Here is a 17,534-nt window from a genome sequence, read left to right as displayed (position 1 = left end):
TCCTCCAAGGGCTACAGAGCAGTTATGGTTTTGGTCTTTCCCCTAGAAACAGATGGCAGGATAATACAAGGAGGCTTGATTTACAGAGAGACTATTTATGAAGGTGTGAGAAGAGGAGCTGTTGCCACCCCAGGATCCAAAGGGATGAGAGGAAGAGGACAACAGTTCCTGCAATCTGAGAGAAGCACATCTTGTAGCAACTCCTACAGAGGGACACTGCCTTTCAGTTGAGGGACCCAGGAAAGCTATGAAATCTAGTCAAGATAGAAGCGGGTGAATACACACTCACATTTCATTCTCCCTCTGATATTCTGCTGGAGCTCCTCATTGGATAGATCCAAGCTGGGACTGAAGGCCCACTGAAGTGCTCATAGAATTGGCCTCCCAGCATGGGGACGGTGGACAGAGGTTTTGCAGAGGCAAGCCCCAAATCCCATCTTTGGCAGCATCAGTAGTTGATGAATTAAAGACATTTGAGCCCTTAAAGCTAGCTACTCCACTGCTATATATAGAAAAGAAGCTATCATACATACACACACACACACAAGGACATGCGTGGAAAATGAAATTAAAGTATGCATTTTTCCATATACTTTTTCGTATACAAGATTGTTGAGGAGACAAAGTCAAAATCACTCAAAATTCGATCACTGAGGCAATAGGTAGGTAAAATGTGGCATGGACATGATAACAAACTATTAGGGCAGTGGAATTCATTACAGCTTCGCTTTTTAACATAGACACATTTAAGAGAGTGTTGATGGAAAAAGTAAACAGCAGAATGAGGCAACGTAAGCATAACCCTGTATTAGCTGGGAGTGCCACTGGCACTATGGATGGAAAACCCAACCACAGTGACTTAGTCAAAGAGGGGTTTATTTCCTTACACTGCAAGGAGTGGTCCCGAAATAGACCAACCAGAGCTGTTCCACGATATAGACAAAAGGAGTTCTTTCAACCTCACTGTCCTTCAGCTGTTTAGCACTACCCCAAATTTTGTGCTTAAAATGGAATCACTTCAGTTTTTTAGCAAGTCTGTTAACACGGGCTTTTCCACATCTCAGTTTTCAAGTTGACTTTAGATAGGAAATATTTAACAATCAGATGCATTTGATGAACAAAAGCTGAGACAAAAAGGGGTGGGTATTCGATATAACCATGAACACACCACTTAGAATGCCTACTTTGCAAATCAGAGTGTCTGCTCAACCTCAGAATCTACTCCAGATCCCAGATCCCCACTAATGTGTACCCTGGGATGCAATAGGTGATGGTCTGAGTAGCTGCACCCCAGCCACTTCTTGGGGGACTGGAACTGACTTGGTCCAGCCCATGCTGTTGTGGGTATGAGGAAGTAAACCAGTGGTTGAGAGATAGGTCTCTTGCATTCAAATCACTCAGGAAATAGAAATATAAGGGGAAAAAGCTGAGAAAATGGTTCTATTTATGTTGCTAAATTCTAGTGCCCACAAGAGTACATGACACATTTCAGGAAGATGAGATGAGGTTGCCCCTGTGACTTTGGTAGGCAAAAGTGTATGTAGACATTAGAATGAATGCCAAACAGACACACTGAACGAGACTGAATCACCTATCCACACCACCACCCATCTTCATCCATGGAATGATGACAATGTTGATTTTAGTTCTCTCCATATTGAAGAAGGATTTAGTAGGTTTAGCTTAATTGACAAGTAGTTGATCTACAGTTGGTCATCTTTGCATTTATATAAGGTACAATGTGTTGAAAGGGGGAAGGAGAGTTAGAGTAGTCTTACTGGGTAATTTATTCTTTGACCTATAATTTGTTGTCTTGTAGATTCTGGAAGTCTTTGAGTTTAGAGAACTTTAAGGTTTTGGAGGAGTCTTAAAAAATCAAAACAAAAAGAAGAAATTGGATGGATTTCAAAATTTTTATGTCAAAATAACTGGTCTTTTAAATTTTTTAATTTTGTTTTTAACATTGTTACATAGTTGAGAGGGTTGCATGCCCAGGTGAGGCTCCAATAACGGTGGGGGAGGTAGAGGCATAGAGGAAGGTGCGTGAGATAAATGTTTCCACTCTTTTCTTCTTGCAACTTCAATGGTTTTAGTCATGTCATTACATTTCACAACTATTTCTCCTAAAAGTATGAAACCAGAAATTCAAAAAACCTGCCTACTTATGCAGAGTATCATTTTTGGTACAAGACACCTAAACAAATGCTTTATGATGAAAGAAACAGTAGAAATTATACTGGCTTCCACTAATTCAGTGCATGCTAAGAATCCGGTAGTACGGAGAATCTTTTATGTGTCTTAGCTCATCTAATCTCTCCAATAACTGGGTAGGTCTTGCTAAGTATATTTATTAAAACATAGGTTTTATTAAGTGCCTCATGAGTAGTAAATGCCATGATTATTATGTTTATTCTCCTTTTTTATGGATGACAAAGCAGGGACACCGAGGGCTTAGCTCTACAGTTAGCTTATCTCATTCTGCCTCTGCATTCATGATAAAACTCTGCCATCTTATTTATGTCATTGTATGTAATACTCTAATGACAGCTAGTTCAGGATAATGCTTCTCAGATTAGGAGACCAAGTTTCATCGAGGAGAGTTATTCACAATGATTATGTATGTCATGACTAATGCAGGGTTACTACTAGCAGCGACAAGAATTGAGTTCCTTGGGAAGCAAATACTCACGGAGATTCCATATAGGGCATCTGTTAGGAAGCGCTCTGGAATGCAACACATGTGTAAGGGAAGGGAAGGGGGAGTGGGATTAGGCAAAGATGGGTTATGATGCTGTCTCAATGAGTGCCCCAGGGAGGAAATATGTACATTTCCTTGGGAGCTGAGTGGTGGGCTGGTCTTTCAAAGTTTTCTGGAATTCTAAGGAGATTTGATTAGTCATGCCTGGGATTAGATCACAGTTTGGGAAATTCAGCTGTCTTTAGAAGACAAAATTTGTGAAGAGGTTTGGTGGCTAAGTGCCCTGTGGTGGCTATATCCCAAATATCTTAGGACTTCAGTCCTGTATTCCTAAAAGGTGATTTGTGAGTTTCACCACACATCCATTTCAGGATATAAAATTTACTGGTAAAATCCGTGCACTTTCTTTCATTGTATACTGCTGTTTTTGTTTAGAAGATGAGTTTTAGAACTTTGCTTAATAACTAAACTTTTGTTTCCATGTTTTAAGTTCAATCTTGGTATGCCACAGCTAACCAGATTGGCTAACCATATTATCAGTAACATGACTAACCTTGCACTATTACTACTAACTTGCTACCTAATTGTAATATTATCACTGAAAATTCCAGGTATCTTTTTTTGGAGGGGGATTTATTTATTTAAAAGGCAGAGGAACAGAGGGAGAAAGAGGAGGAAAAAATAGGGAGGGAGGACACAAGAACAAAAGACTCAATCTACTTAACCTATATCACACTACTGACTCCTAGGTTTCTTATTTTAAAGTCTTGCTTTGGAGTCAAGGAAAATTATAGACACAGAGCTATAAAAATTGGATTATTCACATGAGTAATTGAAGATATAAATTGCCTTTAAAACTGCACTAAATCTGTTCTAAAACATTTCACACATGGGGCATTTGCTGATTTTTCCTTTGTAACTGCTTTCTGTTGGTGGGCAGGTTTTGTGGGTTTATTTTTAGGTTCCTATGGGTAAGGCAAATGAATGTATCTGTTATTATACTATAGACACTTAAAGGATAAAAGCATACTTAAAAAAATCCCTCAACTAGATCTCCTATGAAATAGTATTACAAAATGGCTCCATTTTAAAAAACAAATTTGCACTTATTTGAAAAACACAGTGCTGGAGAGATAAAAATGGTTTTCTATCCATTGGCTCACCCTCTCAAGCATCCACAATGACCAGGACTGGGGGCCAGGCTAAAACTAGCAGCCAGGAACTCTTTGTGAGTGACAGGGACCCAAATAGTTAACCCCATTATGCTGTACTTCTCAGAGTGCATGTTAGCAAGAAGCTGGATTTAAAGCAGAGGTATATGTCTCCATGTACTCAGATGTGGGGTATAGGCATACCCAGCTGTGACTTAATTTTTTTTACCTCAGAGTGGCAGAGCTCATTAAAAATAAGCATTAACCATGTATTTAGGTGTGGTGCTATATATACTAAGCATTTTATAATTTTATTTAAAAGGTAAGGAGAATCTAGCCTTTATTTTAAAATTATTGTCTTTGAAAGGCTGAGAAAAAGAGAGAGATCTCCTATCTGTTGGTTCACTTTTCAAATACCTTCAAAAACTAATTGAGTGAGGTCAAAGCCAGGAGCTGGGAACTCAGCTGGAGTTTCCCACAAGGATAGCAAGGAACCAGATTCTTTAGCTATCATCTGTTGCATCCCAGGGTAGGCATTAGCTGGAACCTGGGGCTCAAACCTGTGCTTTCCAACATGGGATTCAGCGTCCGAAGCTATGTCTGAATTGCTGCACAAACATCTTCTTCAAAAATGTTTTGTCCATTGACTGACTGACTGATCAAGTTCCATAGGTTCTGAGATTTCTCCCAACCCCCTCCTCAAATCCCCCTTCCCTCTGATTTTCCTTATTATAATAGTATAGTCTTTCAGCACAGTCACAAGGGCACCATTCCATTATTTAAGTGTATCATGACATTGTAGGTATAGACAATGGTAGAAAAATCCAGCATCCTACTGTCAAGATACATTAAACAGTTTCATTGGGAGTCCATGTTTGATTTGGAAGTAGAGAACATTAACAATGCTGAATAATAACCACATACTGATGGGGTGCAATGTAACATTTTAATAGGTGTATATAGCGTGCACTGAAGAACCCAGGGCAATGAATGCTTCCCTCTTCCTGTCATTGCTTCACAATTGGAGCCTCAGAGCACTTTTCTTACACTTACTCAGAAAATACATACTAAGTTTATTGTGAACTATACTAACCTTATAGTGCTGTGCAACATCAGGAAGTTACTCTAACTCTGGTATCTGTAATCCAGCCACCTCACATTCAACCCACCTTTCTCAGACTCTGGGAGCTACTATTCTAAATTCTGAGTTTTCTATTTATTTATTTTCTTTTTCTTTGGCGTGGGGGGCTGCATATACAAGAACATGTGGCACTTGTTGAATTTCACTTAACACAATCCTCTCCAGTTCCATTCATTTTGTTGCAAATGACAGGGTTCATACATTTTTTTTAAGGCTGAATAATATTCCATCCTGGTATATGCCACATTTTATTTATCCATTCATTTTGTGATGAACACTGATTCTGTATGTTGGCTATCGTGGATAGTTCTTCAGTAAACATGGTGGTACAGGCATCTCTGACACCTTGATTTTGTGTCTCTTGGATATATACCCCGTAGTGAGATTGCTGGGGCATATCAAGTTCTATTTCTAGTATTTAAAGGACTCTCCATACCATTTTCCATAAATTATTATACTAATATTTATGTTCTTACCAACAGTGCATAAGAATTCTGCTTTCTCCATATCTTGTCCAGATTAGTTACTTTTTGTCTTTTTGATCAAGGTATTCTTCTTTTTAAGATTTTAGATGTTTTAACATTTGTTTTCACAGAAAGATCTTCCATCTGTTGGTTCACTCTACAAATGGTTGCAATTGCCAAAGTTGAGTTAAATTGAAGCCAGGAACCAGGAGCTTCTCTGCTCCTTTCTAAGACCAGAAATAGGGAGTTGTATCAAAAGTGGAGCATCTGGGACATGAACCCATGTGGGATGCTAGTATCACAAGTGAAAGCTTAACATACTATGCCACAGCACCAACCCTAAAACTAGGAATTCTAATTGGAGTGGTGTGAGACCTTGTTGTTTTGATTTGCCTTTCCATGAGTGCTAGCAGTATTGAGTTATTTGCATTTCCACAATAGTGATATTGAGCAATTTTTCGTATATTTGTTGGCCACCTGTATTTCTTGATAAAATGTCTCTTAAGGCCATTTGCCTTATTTTAAAATTAAAAAAAAATTGAAAAGCAAAAACAGAGTGGCGTGGGTACTGAAAGAAAGTGTACCGTTCTCTGGTTCACTCCTCAAAGGACTTCAATGGCCTGGGCTGGGTCAGCCAGTGCCAACAACTTGAACTCTACTTGAGTCTGCCAGGCATGTAGTAGGCACCCAAGCCCTTGGACCATCCTCTGATGCTTTCCCAGGTGTACTAGCAGGGAACTGGATCAGAAGTGGATTGGTCATGATTCAAACTGGTACTCAGATGAGATGTGGCATTGCAGGCAGGAGCTTAATCCATGGTGCTGTAAGTGGTACGTACCCACTTCCCATTTCTTAATGAGGTTGTTTTTTTGCTGCTGAGTTTTTATATTTCTTACGTGTTCTGGACACTAATGCTTTATTGGATATGAAGCTTGCAAATATTTTGTCCCTTTGGGCATCATTTCACATTTAGCTTTGCTGTGCAGAAGCTTTTTAGTTGGATATATTCCCATCGGTCTAGTTTTACTTTTACTGTGAATACCTTTGGGAGTCTTATTAAAAAAAAAAAATCATTGGCTACACAAATGTTATGTAGTATTTCTCCCACATTTCATTCCAGTAGTTTCAGTTTGGTTTTGATCCATCTTCAGTTTGTTTTCTCATTATATGGTGAGACGTAGGGATCTATTTCATTTTTCCATATATGAATACCCAGTTTTGACTGCTCCATTTATTGATGAGATGATTTCTCTTACATATGATCTTGACACTTTTTACCAAAAGCCTGTTGACTATTTCTGCATTAGTTGCTGGGTTCTTTATCCTGTTCCACTACCTATGTGCCAGTTCTTATGCCAGTCCAATGCTGTTTTAAGCACTATCAGTTTATAGCATGCTTTGAAGTCAAGTATTGGATGCCCTCCCCCCAGCTACTTTTGTTTTGCTCAGAATAATTTTGGCTATTTTGGATCTTTTGTCATTCCATATGAGTTTCACATTTTTTCCTATTTCTGCTATTGGTATTATGACGCAGTCTGCATTGAATATGCAGATTGCTCTGTGCAGTGTGCATATTTTAGCAACATTAATTCTTTCAAAGGAACAAAGATCTATTTTTGTATTCTTTATGGTTTTCCAGTGCTCTATTATTTTCATTGTAGAGCTCTTTCACGCTAAATTTATTCCTAAATAAATACTTTTTTATAGTCAATGTGAATGGGACTTTTTTCTTGATTTCCCTTTTAACAAGATCATTGTAGCTTTACAAATATGTTGCCACTTTTGATAGGTTCATTTTGTATCCTGAGACTTTAGTGGACTGCTTGATCAGTTCTAACAGATTTTGGTCGGGTCTCTGGGTTTCTCTGTATAAATCCATACAGTCTACAAGCATGTATATTAGACTTTTTTTTTAAAATTTGGATGCCTCTTTTATCATTGTCTCTGATCTTACAAAGATACTTAACAATATACTGAATAACAATGACAAAAGTAGGTACCATTTACTTGCTCCAGATCTTAGAGCAAATGCTTTCAGCTTTTCCTCATTTTTTTGTTGGTTTTTCATATGTAACCTTTATTATCTCAAGATTTTTTTTTATAATAAAGGTTGAAATTTACCAAATGCTTTTCTTGCACTATGGGGGTGATTTTTTTTTCATTCTGTTTTTGTGTTTCATTATATTTACTGACTTCTGCCTAACCATCCTTGCCTTCCTGGAATACACTGTACTTTTCATGGTGTATGATTTTTTTGATGTATTGTTTGATTTGTTTTGGTAATGTTTTATTAATGATTTTTAAATTTCTGTTCATCTAGGATATTGATCTATAACTTTCCTTTGATGCATCTTTGGTGTTCTAAGAGTAATGCTGACCTAATAATGAGTGTTTGGCAGAGATCTATCATATTAGTAATTGGAATAGGTTGAGAGATTATTGGAGTTACTCATTTAAGTATTTTTTTATTGTGTAGATGCACATTTTATTTTTTTAAAAAACCAGCATTCCAGTTTTTAAAATTTCAATTTCACCGATTTTTGCCCTAATTCCTATTATTTCTTGCCTATTATCACTTTTGGGTTTGATTTCTTCTAGATTTTTGAGGTGCATCCTTGAATGCTTTGACATTTCTCTCTTCAATATTATGTATTAATTGTCATATACACCTCTATTCTTACTGCTAAAAATCAGTATCCCTGATTTTTATGTTGTTTTCCTCTTATTTTTGAACTTTTTAATTTCTTCAATGATAATCATTTAGAAGCATGTTGACAATTTCTAGTGATTTTTCAGTTTTCCAATATTAATTTACTATTCTGAGAAGCTAAATGGTGTGATTTGAACTTTAAACAATTTATTGAGGCTTGATTTGTGACCTCAGGTATGGCATATCCTGGAAAAGGCTTTATGGGTTGATAAGAACAATATTTATTGCAAAGCTCTTGAATGAAATGTTCTGTACTTGCCCATTAGGCTATTTGTTCTAGATTATGGCTCAACTTTCTAATGTCTTTGCTGTTTTTATTTTGGTATTATTTATCCATTGATGACAGTGTGGTATTGAAATCCCCAACTATTATCTGTTGTAATCTGTCCCTCCCTTTAAATCTAATATTTGTTTCATGTATTTGAGTGGCCTGATGTTGGGTGCACATATATTTACAGTTGTATCTTCTTGCCTAATAGAAGTCAATATACATTTTATAAATATGTAATAAGTATCTCTTTATTTTCTTTAAACCTGAATGTAGTTATTCCTGCTCAGTGTTAATTTTAATAGGGTACTTTTTTTCTCACCCTTCACTTTTATTCTGTGTGTGTCTGCCTGTTAGGTGAGTTTGTTGTAGGCAGTTTTTTCTTTTTCATTCTATCTGTGTCTTTTGACCTATATATTATATTTAAAATATTTTGACGGAAAAATTTAATCCATTTGCATTCAAGGTTAATATTGATAAGAACTGACCCTTGAAATTTTGTTAATTGCTTATTGACTTATTCATTCTTTGTTTCTGCTGCTCATTTGCTGTTTCTACATTTTGGTAGCTGTCTGCTTTATGGTTTATTTTCTTTCTCTTTTGGGTATCTGCTCTGTTATTCAATCTTATATTTCTGAGTGTTTTCATTGTGATTGTTATGATCCTTTCAATTCCAACATAATACTGCTTTAAGGATTTATTGTTGGTTTGGCCTGGTGGTGATGAATTTTATTTTTCTTCTTCTAGGAAAGAACACTTCCTTTCTTTTTTTTTTTTAAAGATTTATTTTTATTACAAAGTCAGATATACAGATAGAGGAGGAGAGACAGAGAGGAAGATCTTCCATCTGATGTTTTACTCCCCAAGTGAGCCGCAAGGGGCCTGTGTTGCGCCAAGCCGAAGCCGGGAACCAGGAACCTCTTCCAGGTCTCCCACGCGGGTGCAGGGTCCCAAAGCTTTGGGCCGTCCTCGACTGCTTTCCCAGGCCACAAGCAGGGAGCTGGATGGGAATTGGAGCTGCCGGGATTAGAACCGGGCCCACATGGGATCCCAGGGCGTTCAAGTTGAGGACTTTAGCCGCTAGGCCACGCCGCCGGGACCAGAACACTTCCTTTCTTTGTCACTCCAACAGGAGAGTTTTGCTGGCTATAGCATCCTGGCTGGCAGCTTTGTTTCCCTTCTTTTTCCATTCTCTTCTGAGCTGTAAGGTTTCTGTTAAAAAATCTGCGGTTAGTCTAATGGAGTTTTCTTTTATATGTTACTTGATGTTTTCCTGTCTTTAGGCTTCTTTCCTTGTCATTAACTTTTGGTCATTTGAGTGTGACAAGCTTTGGAGGAGGTTTTTTGAGTGAGTTTAACTGGGGTCCTTAGAGCTGCCTGTAAGTAGATACAAAAAAAAAAACCTCAAGGCTTGGGAAGTTTACAGCTTTTATTACAATAAAGAGGTTCTCAATGACCGTTTTCTTGTTTTTAGGTGCCCCCATAAAGTGAATATTTATTTACTTCCTGGTATTTTGCATGTCTCACAGGTTTTCTTAAAAAATTTAATTTCATTTTGCCATTTCATTTTGTCAGGGTTATTCAAACGACTTGGTCTCAAATTCAAAAGTTCTTTATTCTGGGTTGTGCATCTGTTGTAGCTCTTAATTTTAACTTGTATTTCATCAACTGAGCTTTTAGTTCCAAATTTTCTGATTCTTTTCAATTGCTCTTATTGAATTTTTCATTCAGATCATGCATTTTTTTCATTTCTTTAAATTGTTTATTTTCTTTTGCATATCAGTGAGTTTCTGTACGACCAGAATTTTGAATTATTTTGCAGGCATTTAATAAATTTCCTCTGAATCAGGTGTGTTTCTTTAAAGGTGTTATGCTTCCTTCTTCATATTACCTGCGTATCTATATTGATATCTGCACTTTTCTTGTAAAAAGTGCTTTCTTATGGAAAGGCTTAATTAGGAAACACTTTCTTTTTGTTTAACTGCAATATGGGGTGCCATCTCAGAAGTTGCTTTTCTTTGGGTCTAGGTGACCCCTGAAATGTAACCGCTATGTTCATTTCTTCAGGGGCATTCCATGTCAGCAATGTCAATGCATTCAGTAATTATTTGAGTTAAGATGTCATCACAAATAAGATTCAAAAACAGAGAATAGTGAAAACAACAAAATATTAAGAACAATTCTTTGAATGTGAGGTTAACAAACAAACCACTTATAAGCAGCCCAGCTTGTATAAGCATTGGTTCTCCTAAAAAAGAAAAAACCCTTTAATGGTTTTATTTTAGTTTTGGAATTCCATATTACAAGCACAGCATTAATCTGATTCATCTAGTCTGAGAGATCATCTGAACTGCAGATGAAGCAACCAAGACCAAAAAGTGCACGTCAATGACAGTAGCGATGGACACTTGGACAACTACAACCCTGCTTCATTGCCAATGTGAAGACAAAGCAGGAGAGACTGAGAGGAGGAGAAGCATGCAACAGGATCAAAAGCTCAAAATGAAACAAATTACAACAAAGTGAAAGGAAGGAATTAGTAAGAAAAATCATATAAACAATCATGAAAGATCAACTAAGAAAAAGTGAAAAATACTATATTCTGCTAAGATTTGCGGTAGCCCTTGAAAATGTCTTCACTGACTGCCCTGTCAAGTACTACACAGAATTTAAAACTTGTTCATTTTGTTAGGATACTGATTAGATAATTTCCACTTACAGGTAAAGAAACACAATAAGAATTTTGCCCCAAGAGTTTAGAATTGATTTCTTAAATAACAAATGTGTCACATAAACCCAGTATAACATTTTTATTGGCACTTGCAATAAATGTATTACTCACTAGTGAATGTGCCAAAAGGAAAATCCCCACCCTATTTCCACCCCCACAGAGCTATGAACGATTATTTATTGTGCAGTGACAGAGGGACTTGGAGTGCAAAACAGAAGTCATCATAGTTATCTGGGTTCTTGAAGATTAACTTTTGTCACAGAATTAACATTACAAAAAAAAGTTGCCCTTAGGAAAGGTTTACAAGCTTTACATAAAAAAAAAAAAGAAGCCTCAGTTTGGATCCTGGTGGAATTATGACTGGCTTCTACTTTGAGCAATGCTTTCAAATATCTTGTTTTCCATATTTAGTAAGTTCAATTAATTAGATAGTTTTTTAAAAAATTTCTTTGAGTTAAAGGAGAGAGGGAGGGGAGAGAAGAGGGAGAAGCAGAGATGGGGGGAGAGAGGGAGATGGAAAGGGAGATCTTACATTGCTTGTGCACTTTTCAGGTGGCCACAAAGGCCAGGGCTCTGATCAGGCTGAAGGCTAACAACCAGGAGCCTCACCTGGGTCTCCTACAGTGTAGCAGAGCACAAACACTGGGGTCACCTTCTGCTTTTTCCAGGTCATTAGGAGGGATCTGGACTGGAAGTGGAGTGGCTGGTACATGAACTAGTGTTCACATGGGGTGATGGTGTTGCAAATGGTGGCTCAATCTACTGCACCACAACACCAGTTCTTAGACTAGTTATTAGCTGAAATTTATTCCATGAGAACGTTTTTGAAAGTGGAAACGTAGATGTATGTCTTGCATCATTTATCTAAGCTTGAAGTACCCCAGCTAATCCTGGTCTTTACCTTTGCTTTCAGTAAATTGTAGTGGTTCTTTGACTTTTCAGCACCCTACCATATTAATCCAAAGCTAAAATTTTAGTATTGTATAGCATTAACTTGTGCTTTTGTCACTTCTTTTACACTGTTTCTCACTTTTTGAAAAGGATCTTGTGTGCTTTTCTGGGTCAAACACTGTCCTAGAGACAGAGCAGATATCCCCCAAATAGTGGCTCAGGAGTGTCAGTATCGGGATAGGAGAATGAGGAGCTTTATGGTCAGCTCCCCAGAGAAGCAGGCAAAGTGAGAGCAAAGTCAAGATGCAACCACTTCAATCTCTGGAAAGTAGTCTAATGGCACAAAACAAATGCAGAAACACTTATTCAAGAAAGACTACTAAACATCAGTAAGAAAAGTAAGGCCATAGTATTTGAGACATGAGCCATCCCCTCCCTCATTATACTGCCCTCGTAAGACAGCTCGCCTTGGCAGTAGCTCCACTACAGTGACACATGGCCAAGTGTGAGTGTGTGCCTGGATAACCCCTCTGAGGAGCAGTATCAGGAGATTCATACTTGTGGGGAATATTCTTCACTTAAGCAGTCAACATGAACTCCTTAAGAAAGTCTGCAAACAAGTTTTCGTTGAGATGAAGGGTGAAATCAGTATCCAGAGTTGCTAAATATTCTTGAAGACAACCAGTTTTCAACAAAAAATGATGAATGTGCAAGAAAACAGGAAAATGTGACCCATTTACACAGCAGAAAAAAACAGGCAACAGAAAATGTGAGAACATCCAAATACAATGTTTAACAATGACAAAAAAAGCTATATATGTTCAAAGAACTCAAGGAAACCATGTTTGAAGAGGTATGAGGAAAATCTTTCATCATAGAGAATATCAATATAGAGACAAAAATAATAATAAGAGCCAGAAAGAAATTCTAAAGTACAACAGCAACAACAAAAATGCACTACTGTGGCTTGAGAACAATTCTGAACTGGCAGGAAAAAAATAACAGTGAATGTCAAGATAAGTGGATAAAGATGACGCAATTTGAAAAGATACAGCAAAGAAAAATGAACAGAACTGCAGAAAAATATGGAAAACTCATGGATACACTGACATTAGGGTATTAGGAGGATGGAAAGTGAAGATACAGGAAGAGAAAAAAATACATTCTAAGGAATAGCAAAAAGACAGACACTGTAGCATAGCAGTTTAAGCTGCTACCTGAGTTAGCATCCCAAAAATCAGAAAATGAAAGAAGACATTATTATCAAGAAATTAGCGAGTACTAGGAACTACATACAAACGATTTAGATTATCTATTTATTTAAACTTCATTTTTATAAGATAGGCAGATTTACAGAGAAGAGATGCAGAGAGAGATCGTCTATGTACTGGTTCACTGCTGAAATGGCTGCAATGGCCAGGGCTGAGCCAGTCCGAAGCCAAGTCTCCCACACAAGTGCAGGGTCCCAAGGCCTTGGGTTGTCCTCTGCTGCCTTTCCTGGCCACAAGCCAGGAGCTGGGTGGGAAAGAGAAGCAGCCAGTATATGAACTGGTGACCATATAGGATCCTGATGTGTGCAAGGCGAGGATTTAGCCATTGAGCCATTGTCCCAGGCCCGATTTAGGTAATTTAGATGATATGGAAAAACCTCCAGAAATACATAATACTGAGACTGACTCAGCAAGAACCCAAAATTTCAAAAGACATACTATGACAAATGAAGAAACTTAACTAGTAATCATGAACAGATTTCTTACCTGGTGGATTCTACCCAATGTTCAAAGAATACCAATGCCTCACAAACTCTAACAATCAGGAAAACATTTGTTTACTCATTGTATGAATTTTTACCCCAATATCAAAACCAGATAAAGACATCAGAAGAAAAAAGGACTAATATACATTAAGAATGTTGATGGAAAAATGATCAACACTGGCAAATCAAATCCAGCAATATTTTAAAAAAGATTGTACATCATGACCAAGTGGGACTTAGTCCAAGAATGTCAGATTGGTAACACATACCACATGAATATAGTAAGCCAGAACTATTGCATTATAAGCCGTAGATGCAAAAACAGCATTTGGCAAAATTCAACAACTGTCCAAAATGAAAGCACTCAAAAAACTAGAAACAGAATTCAACTTTGTTAGGTTTATAAAGCATACTGATGAAAACCTTAAAGGGATCATCACACTCGATAATGAAAGAGTGAGTACTTTCCCCCTAGGAAGAGAAGAAAAGCTTGTCTGTTTTTACTACTTCTATTTAGCATTGTATGGAAGGTTCCAGCCAGGCAATCATTCAAAGTACAATAAAATGCATGAAGATGACAGAGGAAGAAGTAAAATTGTATCTGTTTGCAGACAACATGAGCTTGCGTACAGAAAATCTTAAAAAACATGCTGAAGCACCATTACAAATAATAAATTTAGGGGGTGGTGTTGTGTTGCAATAGTAGGTTAAGCCACTATTTGAGACATGGGCATCCTATATGCAATTCTTCATTCAAGAAACAGCTGCTCCACTTCTGATCAAGCTCCTGGCTAATTAACCTAGGAAAGCGCAGAGCAGGAACCCAAATGCTTGGGCCCCTGCTACCCATGGGGAAGACCCTGCCAGAGTTACACGCTCTTGGCTTCAACCTGGTCCAGTCCTGGCCATTGTAGCCATCTGGAGTTTGAATCAGTGGATGGAAACACGTGCTATCTATCTATCTATCTATCTATCTATCTATCTATCTATCTATCTATCTCCTCTATAACTCTACTATACAAATAAATAAACTTTTTAAGAAAAAATAAAATATTTAGTTCAGGGCTGCAGGAGCAAATATCAATATGTACATTTTATTGTTTCAGTAAGCAATGAGCAAACTGAAAATGAAATTAAGAAAACAATATTTTAAAGCATGTTCAGATATATACTAATCAAAACAACAGCAAAATATATCAAACTACAAAAAACATTCAGGAGTAATTAAAATAAATATAAAAACATCCATTTTCATAGATCAAAGTATTTAATATTGCTGATTAAACACTAATACCAAAATTGATAAAAAAAAACCCCCACATGTATGGTTTACTGAACCTCAATAAAGGGTGTAAAAGTAAGTTATTGGAAGAAAATAGTTTTATTCAATATACGATGCTGAGACAACAGTACACTAGAGTAGAAAAGAATGAAATCGGTTTGTTACAATATACAAAAAATGAGCTCAAAATGGATCAGCAAGCTAACCACGTGTTCCAACTACAAAAATCTCAGACAAAACAGCATAAATGTTCATGATTTTGATCTGGCAATGGATTATTTGATTCATAGAAGCTCACACAACAGGAGAAAATACGTAAACTAGATTTCACCAGAAGTTAAAGCTTACATGCACCAAAGATATTTCTAAGAAAGTTCTAAGGACAGCTTACAGAAAGGACGAAAATATTTATGAATTATCTATCTAATAAGGACCTAATATCTACTGTAAAGAACTCTTAATCTGAGTAGTCCTATTAAACTGACAGCCCTATTTTTTAAAATGGACAATGGATTCTAACAGACCACAAATGGCCAATAAACATGAGAAAAAAACGCTCAAAATCATTAGCCACCAGGGAAGTGGAAAACAAGATCATAATGTGAATTTATGTCTGATAAGGAAAGAGACAAAGTGTTTAAAGGAGGTGAGACAAGGACCTTAGCAGGTAGGAACTGAAGATACTGAACAGCTACTTTGGTAAGCAGTCTAGCAGTTTCTCATATAGCTAAATATTGAGCTACCATCTAGTTCAAGGGAAATGAAAACATGTCCATAGCCAAATATACAACCCCCAATGTTCATCCATCAATGAATAGACAGATAAATGTAGTAAATGAAATGCAGCACTGATACATCATAAAACAGGGAAGAAAGTTGAAAACATGTTAAAGCAGGTAGTCACAAAGGACTGCTGCTGTATGGCCCACTGACAAAATGGTCTGAATAGACAAGTTAACACAGAATACATCAGGGCTTGCACAGGGCTCCATGAGGTGTTGTCATTCTACTTATTGAATTGTATACTTTAAATGGGTGACTTACCACAAGAAAACGGTCTTAAAAATATCAGTGAAATGAACAAAGTCAAGCATACAGTTTATAAAACTTTTAATATTTTAATTTGGAAAACCTGATGAAGTATCCTTTATCCTTATACTTCATAACTTTGGATTCTTAAAATCAGTTATGTGTGCCAGCCCGGCACAGTAGCCTAGCAGCTAGGGTCCTTGCCTTGAACACTCTGGGATCCCATATGGGTGCTGGTTCGTGTCCCTGCTGCCCTGCTTCCCATCCAGCTCCCTGCTTGTGGCCTGGGAATGCAGCAGAGGATGGCCCAAAGCCCTGGGACACTACACCCATGTGGAAGACCAGGGAAAGGCTCCAGGCTTCTGGCTTCGGATTGGTTCAGTCCAGCTGTTGTGGCCACTTAAAAGTGAATTATTATTATTACTATTGAGTGAATTATCGGATGGAAGATCTTTCTCTGGCTCTTTCCCTCTCTGTATATCTGACTTTCCAATAAAAATAAATAAATGCTTTTAAAAAATCAGTATGTGTTAAAGTTCTTATTGTTCTTCTAGTTCCATCCCACTTAGACTACCTAGAGAAACTAAAATTGTCAAAATTCTTTATATTTTATGTAAGGCAGAGTTACAGAGTGAGAGAGGGAGAGGTAAGAGAATCTTCCATCTGCTGGTTCACTCCCCAACTGGCTGTAATAGCTGGAGTTGGGCCAATCTAAAGTCAGAAACTAGGAGCTAGGAGCTTCTTTCGGGTCTCTCATGTGTGTTAGGACCCAACTCTTCAAGCCATCTTCTGGTATCCTAAGTCATTAGCAGGAGCTGGTTCAGATGTGGAGCAGCTAGGACATCAACCGGTGGCCAGAGAGGGTGCTGTTCCACAGGCAGTGGCTTTATGTGCTCAAAATCCTTGAACACCAACGCAGCGCTGCTTTTAAGAACACATACATTTGAAACATGACTGTTTTCAAACTTAGGATGTACTCTCTCTTTAAAGCAAAGTGAGAGCTTCCATATTGCTGTTTTGTTCACCATGGGTACTGGGCTAGACCAAAGCTGAAGCCAGGAATTCAGTGTTAAGAGACCCAAGCATGTGAACTAACACCTGCCGCCTCCCAGGCCTGACATCAGCTGTTGGAATCGGCAGTGCAGCAAGGATCTGGGAAAGCATACCAACCAATATTTCAAGTAGCATGTCCATATGCTGAACCAAGAAAGCCTTCCAGTTTTTTCCTAACCCATTTTTGTTAACATACTCAGTTGTTTATTTTTTAACTTCATGAAGTCTTACAATTTCAGAGCTTAGAATATGTGCATCACTCAAATTATACATACGTTTCTATGTACTCTTCAACCAGGTACTTGATATTCAGTACACAGAATCCTTGTTTCCCTTCTAATCAATTCCTACCCTCTCAAC

The 17,534-nt window shown here is 37.5% G+C and overlaps 1 protein-coding gene across 1 annotated transcript in view; it reads right to left on the bottom strand.

The window, feature by feature from the left end:
- Positions 1 to 17,534, bottom strand: part of ASZ1 (ankyrin repeat, SAM and basic leucine zipper domain containing 1) — a 58,062-nt gene that overhangs the window by 1,385 nt on the left and 39,143 nt on the right. The gene's annotated exons all lie outside the window — the stretch shown is intronic.

This window comes from Ochotona princeps, chromosome 25, assembly GCF_030435755.1.
Source record: "Ochotona princeps isolate mOchPri1 chromosome 25, mOchPri1.hap1, whole genome shotgun sequence".
Classification (NCBI taxonomy): Eukaryota; Metazoa; Chordata; class Mammalia; order Lagomorpha; family Ochotonidae; genus Ochotona; species Ochotona princeps.
The sequence above is the reverse complement of the archived record's forward strand: the minus strand, read 5'-3'. Positions and strand labels throughout refer to the sequence as shown.